General features: G+C 34.0%; 1 long non-coding RNA gene across 2 annotated transcripts in view; it reads left to right on the top strand.

Moving 5' to 3' along the window:
- LOC105481686 (uncharacterized) overlaps nucleotides 1-18,337 on the top strand; it is a 171,235-nt gene extending 152,898 nt beyond the window's left edge. The window contains exons 4-7 of one of the 2 annotated variants that reach the window (XR_003018023.2): nucleotides 5,234-8,617; nucleotides 10,162-10,309; nucleotides 15,810-15,935; nucleotides 18,300-18,337. This is a non-coding gene — a long non-coding RNA (uncharacterized lncRNA). Of the gene's footprint in view, nucleotides 1-5,233; nucleotides 8,618-10,161; nucleotides 10,310-15,809; nucleotides 16,522-18,299 lie in introns of those variants that run through there. The other variant, XR_011614710.1, reaches the window with a different exon arrangement.
- Nucleotides 18,338-19,821: the final 1,484 nt, after the last annotated feature.

Genomic DNA, 19,821 nt, shown 5'->3' with positions numbered 1-19,821 from the left:
TACACTGTGATGAATTGTTTATTTCTTGAATTTTTCACCTAATATTTTTGAACCACAGTTGCCCGTGGGTAATTGAAACCACAAAAAACAAAACTGGGGATAAAGGGAGACTACTGTATTCATTTTTTTTGTTTGATTGTTTGTTTGTTTGTTTGGCTTTGCTAGAAGGAATCTCCCTATTTTGGACTTGTTCAGCTTTCTAAACTCATTTCAATTAAAAGATTCATGGGAAAGGGGCAAAGTCTATAGTAGTAACAGCTATTTATCTCTTTGCTATTAGATTGCTGCAAAAGTAATTGCAGTTTTGACATTACTTGTAATGGCATTATTACTATTATAATTAATATTATTACTTCAGGTTTGAATTTGTTTTAGCAGCTTAACTATTTCAAAAAAAAAGTAAACGTTTTTATTTATTTGGTGGCAGCCCATTCTATATGCTAGTAAATATTTATACATACATTTCTTATAAAGATATAGTTTGCATGTGTACATGTAGTGTAAACTGAAAAGGTTCCTGAGAGAGTTGTCAATCAGTTTGGAGGCTTATTTTGGTTGTGAATGCACCAGGGATTAAGAGTTACAAGCCGTTGTGAATAGTGCTGCAGTAAACATACGTGTGCATGTATCTTTACAGTAGAATGATTTATAATCCTTTGGGTATATACCCAGTAATGGGATCACTGGATCAAATGGTATTTCTAGTTCTAGATCCTTGAGGAATCGCCACACTGTCTTCCACAATGGTTGAACTAGTTTACACTCCCACCAATAGTGTAAAAACCTTCCTATTTCTCCACATCCTCTCCAGCATCTGTTGTTTCCTGACTTTTTAATGATCGCCATTCTAACTGGTGTGAGATGGTATCTCATTGTGGTTTTGATTTGCATTTCTCTGATGACCAGTGACAATGAGCATTTTTTCATGTGTCTTTTGGCTGCATAAATGCCTTCTTTTGAGAAGTGTCTGTTCACATCCTTTGCCCACTTTTTGATGAACCAACCCAAATGTCCATCAATGATAGACTGGATTAAGAAAATGTGGCACATATGCACCATGGAATACTATGCAGTCATTAAAAAAAAAAATGAGTTCATGTCCTTTGTAGCGACATGAATGAAGCTGGAAACCATCATTCTGAGCAAGCTATCCCAAGGACAGAAAACCAAACACTGCATGTTCTCACTCATAGGTGGGAATTGAACAATGAGAACACTTGGACACAAGAAGGGGAATATCACCCACCGGGACCTGTTGTGGTGTGGGCGGAGTGGGGAGGGATAGCATTAGGTGAAATACCTAATGTAAATGACGAGTTAATAGGTGCAGCAAACCGACATGGCGCATGTATGCCTATGTAACCTGCACCTTGTGCACATGTACCCTAGAACTTAAAGTATAGTAAGAAAAAAAAAGAAAGAAAGAAAGAAAGAGCTTTAGTATCTTACAAAAAAAAAGGAAGACAATACTTTCAAGGGCTAGAGAGATCCTCTTGGTCTGTAAACTGTTCCCACTCAGTGACAGGTTATCCACAGATTCTTGGTGCATTCCCCCTGCCTCTTTCCAATCCCATCATATAATGACCACCTTTATGGGGGCTCATGAAAATGGCATTGGCCCCAGTGGTTGGCAATATATTGGTACGGTGCCCATGAGAGAAGCCCCCGACCCATCACTACCCACTCAGCAAGTCCTCAGTGGTCGCTGCAAAACTTAGCTCTTTACGACCAGCTGTTCAGGTTAATTATAAAAGAAAGAAAGAAAGGAAAAAAAAAAGAATTACAAGCCAAGTAGAATCTGTGGTCAACGCTTTTTCCAGAAAGAGTTTTGAGCACTTCAATATTTAAAGGGGGAAGGTGGGCAGGAGGGGAAGGAGGAAAGAAAAAAAAAAGGTGGGAGGAGGTAAACAAATGAGACAGGCCATTACATTCCTTTGAGGTTTTGATTAGCACTCACTGAATCCACATGTTGCATGTGAAAAGGAGGGAGTAAAAGAACAATTACTTATTCATGTCATGCTTAGTAAATCTGCACTTTACATAAGAAAAATATAGAGCAGAGGAAGATGACAAATATGTATTCCTCTAAGGGGCAGGGGCGGCGATGGGGGGAGGATTTCTAGTTTCCTCTTGCCTCATGAAGATAAGCTGTTAATTTTTCATTGTCAGGGTGAGGGAGGCTATCTGGGGAGATATGTAGCCTTCTATCTATAGCTGTATGTTTAGGAACAAAGGGAAAGGCAGTTTTCTGCAAGCCTCAGTCTCCAAGCTTAACTGTTCCTTTTGGCGTAGTGAGTTTGGGGTCCCGATATTTTATTTTCCTTTCATATCTATTTTTTTTCTACATGTAATTTCTTACCCACAGATCTTTTATTCTGTCTTCAAATTTGAAGTTGATAACTCAAATTCTTTGGCTTCTGGGGAAAAACTATAGCCTGAAATTCTCTAAATAAATTAATTTGGTTTTGTGGTTTAACTGTTCTCTATGAGAGTGATCTGATCTTTGCCCTGAGGCACTTGAATCTTCTGAGAATTTTTAGCAATAAATGGGAAAGCTACACTCTCATTTTTGTCTTGGCCAAAATGTCGAGTTTTGATAGAGTGTTGCCTCTCAATTATAGCTTTTACTGTTTGAGCTTCATAGCATCAAAGCCCAAAATTTCAGAAAGTGTTTACTTCATTTTATTTCTGCTGTTCAGCAATCCCTTTCTTCACTCATCTTTCTGGTAATGCTTGATAAAATTTAGTCAATAAAACCCCAAAACGCGAACTTTGTTTTTTGACCTCTTTCCCTACAGCTACAAAATAATTGGACGTGCAATCTGTCTCACAAGATATTTCACAGATAAGTTGTTGCCAACCATTCCACTACTGCTCAAGAGTGACATCTACAGCTTTTCCTAATTGTATCCTCCACTCCCTGTAGAGAAGCTTGTGTCACACAATGACTTAACTGAGGTGGCATTCTACTGAAAGCAAGACCTATATTAGGCAGGCAATGCCAGATAATGCTGTAGTATCAAAGAAACCAAAAGTATTAGTGGCTTAAAATAAACACTTATTTTGTTTATTCTTCATGTCCAACTCAAGTCCTTGGTTGAGCTATACTCTACATTATTACTCGAAGTCCAAAACTATTAAGGATTCATGTCCTAGAAGGCTCAACTACAGTAGAAGCCAAAAGAGAAATCCAGAAGATTAGATGGTGACTTTTTCGCGTTTTGTTGGTTACTACTGGTTAGATGATCATTAAAACAGTTTTAAACACTTCCTCAAAACCACAGAGCATCACAAAGGCTTTTTCCTCTCCGCATCTAAGCCCCTGACCTTCCTTTCCTAAGAGGATTTATTTTAGGGAATTTGTGACTGTAAATTATTTGTCTGCCCTTTTGAGATGTACATCTTTTTCACAGCCACTTTTACAACCCAAAATGATTTTTTCCCAAGGATCTGGGAACCATCCTTTTGAAATGTAAATATCATGGAAATGAGTGATCTTATCTCCTAATTTACATGTGAGATTAGATGCCTAATTTAGGTGAACACCTCCCTCTACTGCATGTTGTAAATTTGCCTTCTGTCATGAAAGTACAAGAAAGTTTACTTTTCCTTTGGGTAAAGTCAATTCGCAAACACAAATGGCCTAAAATCCTCCCACTTACTTCTTAAAAACTCTCCTCTGAGCACTTATGCTCAGACTGAGTTCTGACTTCTCTCCCCTACTGTAAATAAAGCCTTCCTGGCATGTTTAACTTTGTCTGGTGCAAATGTTGTGTTGACAATGGAAACAATTATAAGAATGGAAAAATAATGGGGAAAACAAAAGGAACATTTAGTGAACAGTGCTGTCTCTTTTATAATGTACTAGAGGCAACAAGTCTGTACTCACCATATATTATACATATATAACACTGTCTAAACCTGAAATTCCAGAAATTAGTAGCAAATATATACCTCTTGTAAGGTAGGTTAATTTAATCTAAATTAACTTCAATATCTCTGTAAGAAGTTTCCGAAAGCTCTGGTTACTCGGATTCCTGGCTGCTCCACTCTTAACTGTCTCATATGCAATGCATTGAAGGAAATCACAAGCATACAAACAAATAGGGCCCAAAGCCAAGTCAAACTGGCTTAAACAAGAAAGATTATTATTTGGCTAATATAAACTGAATTCTAGAAGTATATTAGCTTCAATGTATATTTGTGTCAGCAACTCGATGTCAACTTTTTGTTTTGCATTTTCTGGCATTAGTATCATTCTAAGGTTTGTTCTCTTTTACAAAATACCTGCAAATCGCTTCTATATCTTCGTTCAATCAGTGTCATAAAGGAGCAAAAAAAGTGACTTCTATATTCCTCCAAAAATACAATATGAATAGAAATACAATCCAATTTAAAAAAATATTTCCAGAGACTTCTACAAATGTCTTCTCTTTTTTCCTCAGAATTAATTGAATCATGGCTCACATTTTTAGCCATGGGAAAATACTTTGCCCAATAAATCAGGCTTTTATCACTGTTTTGTCTGGAAATCTTTCCCTAAAATACTTCAGTACTTCCGTACTTTTCTAAAGAAGGAGAATGGATGTTGGTCTATGTAACTGTTATCATTTAGCCAATTTACAATAAATAAGAATTCATTAAAATCATAGCCATACTAGCACACATTTCAGAATTTTCTTTTTTATTCAAAACTCCTATTCAACCATTTTTCTCTCATATCCAAGAAATTCATATATTTACTTTTGCCTAGCCATTTAGTCAATGCGTGTCAAACTCTGTTCTAGCTTTTACATATGGTAAAACAGCTTTTACAAATTGTATTTATTCACAATTTAAATTGTCTACTTGCTTTGCAAAAATAGACAATACTGTGTCTATTTCTTCTAACCATAGATTGCAAAATAGTTTTTTAGAAAAAAAGAACAAATTCAGGGCTTCTCAACTCTATAAATTCCACTACTTATTCACATAACACTGATCTTGCAGGTTTTTTTGGTGTCATTTTGTGAAATACATTTTATGTTTACAAATTTGCCGTTACCAATTCAGTGCAATCTTTATAAGTTCATATTTTTTCTCCTTGGAAAATTCACTACCTGGGTTTTTTTAGTGAAGGCTTGCTAATAGTAGTCTATCACTTTTGTTTGCATGCAATGTCTATTTTGCTATTACTCTTGAAGGTTAGCAGAAGCAAATAAATAGTAGTGGGTTGACATTTTTTTTTCCTCAGAAATTTGAAGATAATCTTCCACTGTCTTCCTTTTTCTATGGGTCCTGTTGAGGTCTCTTACTACTTAATTTCAGGTAACCTGTTTCTTGTTTCTGGTTTTTGATAATTCCACTTAGTCTGGGGTGACCAAATATGGTATTTCCATGTGGGTATTTAGTAATTTTTGTTCTTTTAGATATCAGAGAAAATTTTCAGTCATTATTTCTTCAAAATCACATATTTTCAGGGTGACTGGTATTTTCCAGCTTTCTTACATGCCCAGTATCATATCTGATGTAACATTTCTCCTACATTTTAAAAAGTTTCGATGAAGTACACTATAAATAAGAATTTTAGACCGGGTGCAGTGGCTCATGTCTGTTATCCTAGCAATTTGAGAGGTGAAAGTGGGAGGATTCTTTGAGCTCCAAAGTTCAATACCAGTCTGGGCAACATAGGGAGACTCTGGCTCTATAAAATAAAAAAAAAAATTAATAATAATTTTAAAATTAGACATGATACATTAGAAAAAACAAATTTTAAGACTAAAATTACTTTTAATTGGAAGAGCCACAATTACTTTTGCACTAACCTAATGATTTGTTAGTCTTCAAGTTTGTTTTTTCTAGATTCTACCAATGTCTAATGTAGTAATTTGTGAGAGACTTAAACTGTGAACACATCTCTCACATACTTCAGAAATTAAATCTGAAAGAATACTGCAGCTAAACTCTGTCTTTGTCAGACCCATTACAATGTGAAGAAACTAGTATCTCCCTTTCAGAACGAGTATGTAGGGGGCTATTTGATAAAAATAAATTCACTTGGACAGAGCAGGCACAGTCAGTCCTTCACCCCTTCTGATCTTAGGGTGTGATGAAATAAATGATCCATGTTGCTGTCTCTGCTAGCCGCTTGGTGAAACAACCAGTTTTGTCATGCACATTGACTAAGTCTTGGGGTATGAAAAGCGACTACGGAAAGTCATTCTGAGCACCTGCAAACTTAATCCCATCTGGAAGCCACCAAAGCTAATGGCTTGCTCCCTCCAGAATAATAGGCTGAGCTCTCCTTTGTACCATTTGAGCCACAAGAAGTGTCTGCTAGTTGGGCTAATTTGACAAAAATATAAGAAAATTGAGAGTGAACAATACTGTAGTAAAACTCAGAGCAAGCTATCAGATTAGCCTATATAGAAAGTGGGTATATCATTCATTCTAACCTGGCTACAGTGTGGTACACAGACCAGCAACATGGACATCACCTGAGAACTTGATGGAAATGATCGCTCCCAGCTGATGCCTGTGCTCCTGCTCTTCAAAGTTAATTTGAGTAGCAGAAATTTAGTGCACAGTATAAATAAAACACTTTTAAACAAATACATTTTATTCCATTCATTGCTAGCACTTTTCTTTTGCAATAAATACATTCAACAACAATAAGCTTAAATAAATAAAGTACAGTTTAATAAAAACTCAAGTACTTCATATTTATTTTACAAGAAAGTTGATTCTAAACTGCTAACTTTCACAACACATCTGGTAACTTTTATTATTTACCCAGACAAGTATAGTAATTACTATAGAGGACACAAGTGTGATAAGAAATCTTCAATATCTACTTCAAAAGTTTCTTATTCTTTAAGGAAGATAGTGCTTCTATCCAGATAATTGAGACAGGGAACTTTAAAAGGTACATTTACATATTACTCTGTGAAGCATGACTGCATTTACATCAGAAGGGGTTCCTCTAAGTAATATTCCATAATGAAGTTGGTTCCCATGCATGCTGTGACAGAGTTTTTGAATTTTCTTTTAAATCATTGTTTATATGCCTTTCTATACTGATTATTCTGTTCTTTGTTGCATCTGATATACATTTAGATTATGTCTTTGACATTTGAGTTGCTTTGCAAACATTTAAAAATCAGACAGCCCCAGTGAAGATTCCTCATTTCAGTCTTTCTCATCATCTTGCTGTCCTCTACCGATGATACTGTGGAGGTTTGTGATAAAACACTACTAAATATTAAATCCTATTGCTTACTAGGCCTTACTTGTAATACATCTTATGTTTGTGTTAGTCAGTTTGCATTGCTATTAAGAAATATCTGAGCCTGGGTAATGTATAAAGAAAAGAGGTTTATTTTGGCATATAGTTCTGCAGGTTGTACAGGAAGCAAGCTGTCAGCCTCTGCTTCCGGTGAGGCCTCAGGAAGCTTACAATCAAGGCAGAAGGCAAAAAGAGCAGACAGTGCCACATGGTAAGAGAAGGAGTTGAGGGGAGAGGTCCAAACCTCTTTTAAATAGCCAGATCCCATATGAACCCACAGCAAGGTCTCACTCATTAATGTGGGGAGGACACCAAGTTATTTATGGGGGATACACCCCCATGACCCACGCACCTCCCACAAGCCCCCACCTCCAACATTAGGGATTAAATTTCATCACGAGATTTTGAAGGGACAAGTATCTACACAGTGTCATTCCCTCTCTGTCCCCCAATGTCTCATGTCCTCTTCTCACATTGCAAAATTCAATCATCTTTCCAATTGACCTCCAAAGGCTTAACTTGCTCCAGGCCCCCAAAAAAGTCTCAAGTCCAAAATCTCATCTGGACATGAGTTTGTTCCACCTATGAGCCTGTGAGATAAAAAAAAAAAAAAAAAAACTATTTACTCCCAAGATACAATAGTGATACAGCATTGGATATGCATTACCATTCCACAAGGGAGAAATCAGCCAAAAGAAAGGGGCAACAGTTCCCATGAAAGTCTGAAACCCAGCTGGGGAGTCATTATGCTTTAAAGTTCCAAAATAATGTCTTTTGACTCCATGTCCTGCTTCCACAGGCACACTGGTGCAAGGAGTGGCCTCCCAAAGCCTTCCTCAGCTCCTCCCCTGTGTCTTTCCAGGGTGCAGCCTCTGTGACTGCTTTCATGAGTTGGAGTTGAGTGTCTGCAGCTTTGCTAAGATCAGAGTGCAAGCTGCCAGTGGCTCTACTATTTGGGGATCCGAAGGGTGGTGGTTCCAGTATCACAGCTCTTCTAGGCAGTGCTGTGGTAGGTACTCCATGGGAGGGACCAATCTCATATTTCCCCTTGGCACTGCCCTAGTATAATGTTTCTGCAGGGGTTTCTGTTAGGCTTCTGCTTGAATACCCAGGCTTTTTCATACATCCTCTGAAATCTAGTTAGAAGCTGCCAAGCCTCTTTCATGCTTGCATTCTGAGCACCTGCAGACTTAATGCCACCTGGAAGCTACCAAAGCTAATGGCTTACACCCTCCAGAAGAGTGGGATGAGCTGTACTTGAAGCCATTTGATCAACAGCAGGAATTGGAGCAGTAGGGATGACTCATCGTTCTGCAAGCTGTACAGAAAGCATGGCACCCGCATCTGTTTCTGGTGAGTCTTCAGAAAGCTTACAGTCTTAGCAAAAGGCAAAGGGAGTGCAGGCAGTGTCACATGGTGAGAGAGAGATCAAGGTGGATTGAGGTTCCAGACTCTTTAAACAATCAGATCTCACGTGAACTCAGAGAAAGAACTTACTCACTACCACGGGGAGGGCACTAAGCCATTCATGAGGGATCCTCCCCCATTACCCAAACCCTTCTACCAAGTCGTACCTCCAATATTGGGGATCACATTTCAACATAAGATTTGGAGGAGACAAACATCCAAACTATACTAATGTTTATTGAATGTAATTCTGCAATAATTATTATCGAATTATACATTCATTAGAATTATTGTTTATGTTCCTTGAGCTCTATCATATTGTTTGCTTCTTCTGAAATTGCATTCTCTTAAGTATAGAACTTAGAACATGATAACATTGAGTAAATATTGAATGAATAAACTGATAGATGAGCAGATGAGTGAACAAATGGGTAAATACAATGCTTGGATGCCAAATGCTACATTTAATTGGTCTGCCATGATTACTGAATGAAATAATGAAAATCCAAATAATGTTTGATTGACAACTTTTTTCTTATTGTTATGATCTAACCTAGGGCAGTTCAAACACTCCATATGAGATATGCATTTTTTATTTCTAAATCTGTTCCATAAGTTTTTGTATGTTTGATTTTTATTTGTGTATCTTTCCAAAATAAGAGAAAATAGTTTTTAATCAAAGCTGGTTTACAATGGTTTAAATCTTTTTCTTATTTGTTTATATTGTATGAATATTATCGAGTAAATAAATACATTTATCCATTTAATTGCCAATTCAGATATTCAAAATTATTCATTATAATTATAAAGTACTTATTTCTCATAGTAAATTTATATTTCATTTGTGACAAAGTAGAATAAAATAATTTCTAATAATGATATATGTTCTCAATAATCTAAAATATTGTTTTCTGAGAGAATGAAAAGATAATAATTTAGGGTGGCCAGAAAAAAAATCTTCTGGAATTAGATGACATTTAAGCCAGATGAGAGTAAAAACAAATACAATCACATATGAGGGGGAAGAGGGGCAAAATAGAGACAATAGGAAGTGTAAAATTCTGAAGCGCAAATTTCCAGAAACAGGAAAAATAATCGTTTGGAATATTTCAAGAATAGAGCAATGCTCACTAAGATTTTTATACAGAGAATGGACAACAGGAGAAATACTAGAAGCTGGGAGAACGGTTAGGGGGCTATTGTAATTGTCCAATAAAAAGAAAGCTGTGGCTGCCTATGAATAATGGCTGAGTTAATGGTGATAATTAATGAGATTTAGTGTATATTTCAATAATATGAAAACAGGACCAGATGAGACATTGCATGTGCAAAGAGACATATATTAGGTATCAAATACTACAAAAATTTTCAATATGGGCCATTGATGCAGATGAAGTACAGGTCATAGAGTATACTCCTCCATTTCTTCTTTATATTTTTCTTCTCTTTCTTCCCTGTCTCCTCTTTCTATTCTATTTTTCTCTTAATAGGTAGGAACTAGTAAACTGCAAGCAAAATTGTTGGTTTCTGGACTGATGCATTATGTAAATAACAAATATTTGGATCCAGCTTCCCAATTGCGGGTTGGCCTATGATAAATGCAGTTCATTTTGTTTTCAATGTCTGAAATGGACGTAGGTAAGTTGGTACATTTGTTCTAAAGAATAAAATACTTTATGCTGACTTGTAAATATTTCCTCAGAGAAGTATTATTTTGGAGCAAGAGGCAAATATAGAGTGAGCAACAATGAAATTACTTTCAATAATGCAAAAAGCTCAATCTACAAAAATATTCTTATTTCAACTTCTTTCTTCATAGAGTTCTCAGGTTTTTTTCTTCAAATAATGTATGTTTTCCAAACCAGATCTAACTTCCCAAAATAAGGATTTGATATGGTTTAATGCTCCACTTTGGAGGTGTTATTTAAATAGCATATATTTTTAAGCTTTATATCTAGCAAGCATAATGCTATATTATATAATAAGATATAATCATTAATATAAAATATATGATAATTTATTTCTAAACTCAAAGAATTATGAACTGAAATTTGTGTATTTCTATGGATACTTGTTCATGATATAGAGACAGATACATAAGAGAAAAATACTAGAGAACATTCATTAACTATTTGCTAAGAAAAAATTCTTTCGTAAAAATGTCTAATTTTAATATTGATATTTTAAACAATCCAGAAATCAATATCTTTCACACTGACTTATTCTGAATCTTGATAGTGTTGGCCTTGAGACTGATTATATAAAGTTAGATGAGAAAAATCAAAAGGATAAAAAGCTTAAAAGGAGATAGGTTTTATTCTAATCTTATAAGAAATTTCTGAAGTCTAAATAAGTTACCCAGTCTATTATTTTCCAGATAATTTCCCTATGGCTTTCTTCAAAAAGAATTAAGAATTAAGACAATGTAAATCTAGCATTGATAACTTTATGTTTGAGTAAGTGGGATTGGGTATCTTTGCTTGGTTTTGGAGAATTCTTTTAGATATTCTACACACACAACATTAGTAACAGCCCATAAACAAACAACAAATACATAGAAAAACAATTACAACAAGCTAGTGAAGTAAAGTTAACAAAGCAATCACTGATATTGATCTCAGGATGAAATTACACATTTGCATGTAATCATTTTGTGTATACCCTATTAATAAATCATAATGCCAAATTTAGATTAATCTATCAATACCTCATACTTTCATGAGCTCATTAAAACAACTTAGATTATATTTTTGATATTTTCTCTTAAATTCCCTTAATAGTCTCAATGCCGTTTTTTTGTTTTGTTTTGTTATGCAGATGCTCTATTCTTTCTCACATGGTAATCTCTAATTCACATTTTCCTGAGAAAGTGTCCGTTCCTTCCAGATTTTCAAATTTATTAGCACAGAATATGTGACTATTTCTCTCATACTTACTGGAATTGATGCTCTATCCATTTTTATATTCATCTTCTGATTTCTGATGTTGTGAATGTGACTTTTTTTCTGACATTTATTTTCTTTATTAGATTTATTAGTAGTGGATTGTGTGCCTTAAAAAAAGATCTTTTAGTTCGTGAGGTGTAATTTGATAGTCTACATTGAGCTCTTGTTAGTTACCTTTGTTCAGTTCTTGAATTAATAGTTAATTCCACTATTTTCATCCATTTCTTTCTTTATAAACAAATTCGTGTATCCAAATTTGTCTAATCTACATAATTTTTACTATGTAAAGTATATTGTTATTATTTTTAAATACCTCTAATTACAATTTTGCATTTCTTTCTAAGACAAAATTTTGATCTATTGTACTTTTTCTCTTTCATTTGTTAAATGTGTGCCTGTTCCACTTGCCCGCAGGTCTGTTAAAATATATATTAATGTTTTTTTAAACATTCTGGATTGGTTGGTAGGTCTAGATCCTGAATTATTGTTAAATGCCATATTTGTAAAGAACCTTGAAGGGTTTGAGATTTTACTTTATTTGCAAGATAAAATGTTAGCCTATCAAAATTTCATGGATTTTGTCAAAACACAAGATTCTTGGGTTGGAGGCCAAAGCAGTTTATTACACATTGTAAATGTGTAGCACATGTACACATGCTACACATTACATGGTAGCATGAACCATGTAAGTGTGCCTGCTCCACTTGCCCGCAGGTCTGAAAGGGGTCACGTAGGTGAGCAAGATAGATGTCTGCCTATGCAGTGGTTTATATTATTAGAAGTAAACCCAAACGATATACAGAGGGCAGATATCATATCTGCCCATTTTCTGGAGAAAGATAATCTTATTTTACTGAGGCTGTAAACAAACCTGTCCTTTCCTCTCTAGGGAGACAATGTATCTATTTCCTAATGCTATTGACTCTCCAATCATCAGATAATCTAGAACAATGGCAGAAAGAGTGTCTGATCATAAGACCTGTTAGAAATGAGAGAAATCCATAAATAACTGCCTCCCAACAGTATTTTCTCTGTATTTCAAATATTGCAATAATTATGTATTCATCGTATATATAATCAGTTAGTAATGGTTACGTGTGCTCAAATACACGTTAAAATATCTCACATGTTCCAAAGTAATATATATTAGCATAAACATGTGTATATATTTCAATGTTTTAGTTCTGTTTTCTACCTACTTAAATTCTCAGAACAAGAGAGGTATGGTGATTCTCTGAATTCCTTATAGGTATTGACATATTGATGTGAATATTTAATATACATTTGCTTTAATCAAAATGTATTATAAAATATATATAAGCAGCAAAGTATAAATAGAAATCATGGCACAGTTGTCAAGAATGTCAGCTATGAAAGCAAACCGCTTAGGGTCAAATTTAGTTTTCAATGTTTCTATCTGTGTATACCTTGGTAAATCATTCAATTTTTCTATATCTTTTCTTCACCTGTTAAGTGAAGGTCATAACAGTTAACTGTAAGGATTAATTTTTATAAAGTCTACAGTAATTGCAACTATAAGTTAAATGTACTTATGTAGACATTCTTAATTTCCCATAATATTTCAAACATTTTCTGTATTCACAGACAATCAATTCTACTCTCTTGATAATGCTTATATCTTGAGGAATGAAAATATTTTTAGATAAATTACAAGACCTCACCATCATATTTTCTGCCTATGTCATAGTAATTTTATTTATCTATAGTTTAGAGAAGCTATGTCTCTGGTTTGGGATAGTATGTTAATGTAGTAAAGTCACTTATCTTTTGAAAAAGGCAAACATAAAGATTAAGAAAGTGTTATGATTTTTAAGTCAATTTGATAAGGAAGAATTCTCTGTAGGCACGCTGAATCAGAAAATGAGGCATGTCTGATATTGTTTGACTGTATCCCCACCCAAATCTCATCTTGAATTGTAGCTCCCATAATTCCCACGTGTCATGGGAGGGACCTGGTGGGAGGTAATCAAATCATGGGAGTGGGTCTTTCCCATACTGTTCTCATGATAGTGAATAAGTTTCGCGAGATCTGATGGTTTTATAAAAGGGAGTTCCCCTGGGCATGCTCTCTTGCCTGCCTCCGTGTAAGACAAGCCTTTCTCCTCCTTTACTTTCTGCCATGATTGTGAGGCCTCCCAAGCCATGTGGAACTATGAGTACATTAAACCTCTTTTGCATTGTAAATTACTCAGCCTCAGATTTGTCTTTATTAACAGCATGAGAACAGACTAATACAATTCTATTTCCTTACTCACCATTAATAAATATTTCAGATTTTAACTAATATAATTCTCATACTCAAATTAATTAAAATTTTTATGGTCCAATCTAAAACTTAGTTAAGGGTTGTAAATATTTATCAGTTTTATAAATAGTACTGTTAATTTTAAGTAGAATGTTTTTAAAAATTGGTAGGTTTTGTTTTTAAATTCTTTTTATTCTACATCTTCTGAAATAAGCTACTAAAATTCACCTATTTACACGGATATGAATTTGAAGTAACATATTTTTAAATATTGTTTGCCCAATAAATGCCTTACATAAAAATTCCAGTCAATTGCAAATTGGTTCATTACTGGGAATAGCCAACTCTCCTTAGAATTCTATATCATCTGGTCATTTGAAGGTAATTACAAAACTGCTTTCTGCTATATGAATTGTGGCCTAATTAAAATTGCCTCTGGGCAGCAATGGTTCTGATGCTAGATAAGCAGTATTTTCCCAGATTCCCTCAATACCACTATGTTCTCTTAACTTTGCTGATTTCATGTGTTTCCTGCCAACTAAAATTTTTTCATATTTTAATATGACTCAATGCTGGAATAAAATCTTTCATGGGCAAAAATTCAACAAGCCATCTTTTGACAATGGTAATAAAAGAAAATTTATAAAATTGGTAAAGGCAACTATCAAATAAAAATGTATACATTTTATGAACAGGGGACACAATTATAATAAACACTTGCTATGTTTTGCTCAAGTGTAAATTAATGAGAAATTAAACATGTTAATTTAATGGCTACTCTTTCTAAACTCAATGTAACGTAGATACACATATCTACAGTAGGTTTAAATACATTTTCTAAGGATTGTTATTTTCTAAAGAAATAACACTTTCAACACTTCTATGGTTGGTTTTTAAACAGCGTAAATTGGCACTTACTTAAAACTAGTGTCACAATAAATATGTGGAAAACTGTATATGGAGTTATTAGAAATATGTTCACAGTTTCCCAAGCATATTATGTATAAATCATTAATCCATAAATATATGGGAGTTTTCCATTTTATACAAGAATCCACCTTAAAGAAATCTTGAAGATTTTGTGTTCTGTGTGACAAAGCATACCAAAAAAGAATTGTTTAAATTAACTTGTGTCTTTTTAGGGATTCAATAGTGGTTATTGTGCAATAAAAGTTGTATATTGATGATAATCTATATACAACTGGTTTATGCCACATTCATTTTATGTTTTAGAAATATATGACAGCACCACAAATTTAGTTTTTGTACAGCAAATATATTTTTATTTCATTTTTAATTATAAAATATTCTAATCAATTGAAAAAATATGTGGCTAATGACATAACAAGGAGCCATATCTTTTCCTTTAGTCTTCATAGATTATATATAGTCCTACTTATTTAAAATATATTTAATAAAATGAAATATTGAGATAGTCCTAAGCACCTTTTACCATTTTCTGTCCATCAGGAATACCATCTTTCTGAGGTTTCTCTTCCTTTCTTGTCTAAACAAAAAATAAAATAATTTATGAAAACATATAGAACTGTGCATGAGCACATACATGTGCAGACAGACATACTCATATGTGTGTGTGTGTGTGTATATATATATGTGTATATATATATACATTGGAGGAAAGTCACACATGAAAACAGTGATTATCCCCTGAGAAAGAAAAAGAAAATTAGGTTGTTGAATTCTGGCTTTCTAATAGCAACAAACTGCTGCTATTGGTTACTAGTATATTTTGTCACTTGAAATATATTTCTTTTATTCCTGTTATATCCTGCTGCTGATGAAAGTTATATTGGTGTTGCTTCCATGTTAATGATCTGCTCTTTCTATGATGCTGCCAATATTTATTGTAAGTCATATAGTTTCATCAATATGTTATTTATGTGGATTTAATGTTTTTATATTACAGTGCTCAGGACACAGTGATTAAGCCCGGCTTTCATCTGATATTTCCTAAGGACTTCCTATGGGTCAAGCAGCATTCCAGGTGAAAGGGTACCCTGAAAAAGCAAGACATAATTTTTACTCTTACCAGGTGCATAGGCTAGAAGAAATAATATTGAATAAATCAGTATGTCAAAATCTATACAATCTGAAATGTTTTAAAAATAAATTTGAGCAAATCTAAAAGAGTATTTCTTAGAATGTGTATCATTCTAGTCATATCTGTTTTCTGCTACTGGATCCTATTAAATTCATTTTGAAGCTTTTCCTTCTATTATCAAAGTTTTTACTTTATTGTTCATATTTGTTTTTCTGCTTCGTGAAGCCCAATCTGTTTTTCTCAGTTCCCTTCTTTCATTCGTCTGCAAAGCTATCTAATTTTGATCAGGGTGAACTGATACGGGCAAATATTTATTATTCAAATGTGTGTGACTTTTGAGGTAAATATTATCACAACTGCTCCTTAGAAAGTAAAAATGTCTAGAATTCTGTGTATGCATATTATCTTTGAATTCCCATTGCACAGCAATGTGACTGGAAAAACACTCGTTTATGAAGTTAATTAAATGGCAATGTATAAAGATGCATAGCTAGCATCCGTTGTGGCATTGAAAATACTTGATTTCTAACTATCTTCTAACTCCAGAGTAGAGCTAATAGGTAGCCACTAATTATACATTATATGGCTATTTAAATTTAAATTAAGTAAAATTAAATAAAACTATTTACTTTCTCAGTCACATTTATTATTTCAAATGCTCTATAGCTACATATAACTAGTGGTTATCATATTGGGCACCTCAGATATACACTTTTCCATCACTGCAGGAAGTTTTGTTGAAGATCACTGCTCTATAGGGTATGATATTCCAACAGTTTCTGTTACATGTATCCTCAAGATTAGGTGGACACAGGGGAAATCAATAGTTCTTGCTTGCAATGTTCCGATATATCTTAAATTATTTCAAAATCACATAAGCCTGAACAAATTGAGGTGTGTTGACCTGAAAGAAATAGCCAATTAATAAGGATACAATAGTTTAACAGAAAATTTTACCTAAACTGTAGCACACCTTGGACAATTATTCAGTTGGCTCAATACTGGCAACATGGAAAGAAAGGAAGGTGGTTTAGAATGAGGAGGCAGATTTGTTAAATATCAGTTTGTTACTGTTTCACAAAGGCTGAAATAAAATCTGTATGGTTGCATGGTGCTAGCCTAAAGGAGAACATCATCAATTCTTTCCTGTATGTTGTCCTCACATTGTATATCATCTGGTAGCACACAATGTTTTCTAGAGTTGAATCTCAAAATTAAAGTTAGTCTGAGCAACATAGTTAGACCCCATCTCTACAAAAAATAATAAATTAGCCAGGCATGCTGGCATGCACCTATAGTCTCAGCTACTCAGGAGGCTGAGATGGGAGGATCCCTTGAGCCCAGGAGGTTGAGATTGCAGTGAGCCATGATTGTGCCACTGTACTCCAGCCTGGGCAACAGAGAGAGACCTTGTCTCAAAAAATAAAAAAGAAAGAAGGAAAGAGAAAGAAAGAAAGAAAGAGAAAGAAAGAAAGAAAGAAAGAAAGAAAGAAAGAAAGAAAGAAAGAAAGAAAGAAAGAAAGAAAGAAAGAAAGAAAGAAAGAAAGAAAGAAAGAAAGAAAGAAAGAAAGAAAGGAAAGAAAGAAAAGAAAGAAAGAAAGAAAGAAAGAAAGAAAGAAAGAAAGAAAGAAAGAAAGAAAGAAAGAAAGAAAGAAAGAAAGAAAGGAGGGAGGGAGGGAGGGAGGGAGGGAGGGAAGGAAGGAAGGAAGGAAGGGAAAGGGAAAGAAAGAAAGGAAGGAAGGAATTTGTCAATTGTGTTGTTTTCACAATAGACAATACAATACATGAGTAAGGAAAAAAGAAGTGCATTCAGCTGAAAAGATGAGCATGAACAAAGTCTGTGTCTAGTAAAGGATTTAAGAAACTGGTACTATTTAAGTAGAAGTGTATGAACAAGGCATGAGAGAGTTGAGGCTGAAGAATGAAACAAAAACACAATTGTGGAGAGCTTGGAATTATTCTATGGCCCACATTTGTCACTAATAAATAATTATACAAAATATCACAGCTATTTCTGCAGAAACATGCTTATAATTGTTGTAATGAATGGTTGCTTTCATAATATTACTGTCTTTTGATGTCACACTTTTTGTATTTTTTAGTGCTTTATGGAAAAGTATCACATAATGTTAAATCTTTTGTTACATACTAATATAAAAAAGCCATTACAATAGAATGTGTAACGAGGCAACACTCTATAAAAGTGAATTTTAAGAATTGTTAGACATTTTAAAGTTACTTCTGGGAGTTAAATATCTTATGTTTAAAAATAATATTATCAAATATGTCCTTCATCTCTTTTAGTCTTAACCTCATTCTTTGCAATTCCATTTTAAACAATATTTAACTTTATAGTTACTGCCACTGTGGAAAAAAAGCTAGGATTCCTTCCAGAGCCTTTTCATGTATAAGTCTTATCTTCAAAGGAAATACTCCATTGCTGGATTTCATTCATCTATACTACTGGAAGCTATCCAAGATGGTAAGGACCAATTTAATAAATTGGTTTTTGCGAAATTCATAGAGGCTATTATCCTCATTTATTTGACATCAAAACAAGTCTTTCTTTTTAATCATTAGAAGATTAATTACAACCATGGTCAGCAAATCGACAGCATGGAATTGAGGTAATTTCATATTGAAATAATAAGAAACACATAACATATCCTGTGGCAATGTATACTGATCTCTGTAGAGTTCAGCAGAGTGATTTCCATGTTTTAATTGAAACAACTCTAATTGACTCTTACAGTTCTATTTATAAACTAACATTTAGGACATTAGAATGGGGAGATATCATAAAATATTCTTCCTAAGTATTTAAGATTCAGAGATATGGACAGATATTTAGACACATTATACTACAAATAAAACACATTTAGAATTAGATATAAATTTTCCCAGGCATTTCATTTATAATTAATATACAGATATATGGACGTTTTCCATTTTCTAAGAAATCTTAACAATTCTGTGTTCTAGGTGACACAGCATCTTGCAATATCCAATGACTATTTTGCTACGTTATAGAATGACACTTCCAAGTGTTCATTCTTAAAAGATAAGAATGTTCAATTTTTAATTGTTCACGATAATCCACCTTCCCCCTCTTGGTTTTGTAGTAATATAAAGAGAAAGAAAGAAATCTGTGATTTAATGAGGCAAGATCTAATTAATGCCTGGATTGCATAATCATATCATGAAAGAGCAGAGACACAGTCACATGCCACCCTGTCCAACACTTCTTCAGCCCAGTGAGGCTATGCTCTTCTCTGAGAGTTTTCAAGTGTCCTATTTATTTTTCCCTTATCTCAAATAATCACAATCTTGAAAGTCTTCTAACAACTTATCGTCTAACAACTTACGATGAAAATGACAACAGTTATCAAATACTTCTTACGTGTTAAAACTTTTTAATTGCTAAATTAAAAGCAATTAAATTTTATTAATTTAATTAAACAATAAGGATTGTTGTCCTTGCAGCAATCCTCAAATGAGAAATCCTATTTTTATTTTAATTTTTGTGATAATGAAACTGAAGAACCAAAGGAAAGTAATTAAATTTTCTTTCTTACAGCAAGTAAGAAAGAGAGCCAGGTTCTGAACATTGGCCATCTGGCTCTAGGTAATGCTCTGTCCCTCCTTCCATGAACCAGAAACAATAAAATGAGGTAATTCACTGGCATTCCATTACCTACAAGTTGTATGTAAGACAAACAGGATAGTCACAGCACCCCATCTCTTAAGAGTAAGCATGTTTATTTGAGTAATAGTGTGGAGAAAGAAAAAAAAAAAGCAGTGTTTATTTCCTTTTTCCAGGCAAGAATACCCTTGTCTTGTGAATGTCGTTTAAAATAGATGCAAGGGCAGTGGTTGG

Source organism: Macaca nemestrina, chromosome 16, assembly GCF_043159975.1.
Source record: "Macaca nemestrina isolate mMacNem1 chromosome 16, mMacNem.hap1, whole genome shotgun sequence".
In the NCBI taxonomy this organism is placed as follows: Eukaryota; Metazoa; Chordata; class Mammalia; order Primates; family Cercopithecidae; genus Macaca; species Macaca nemestrina.
The sequence above is the reverse complement of the archived record's forward strand: the minus strand, read 5'-3'. Positions and strand labels throughout refer to the sequence as shown.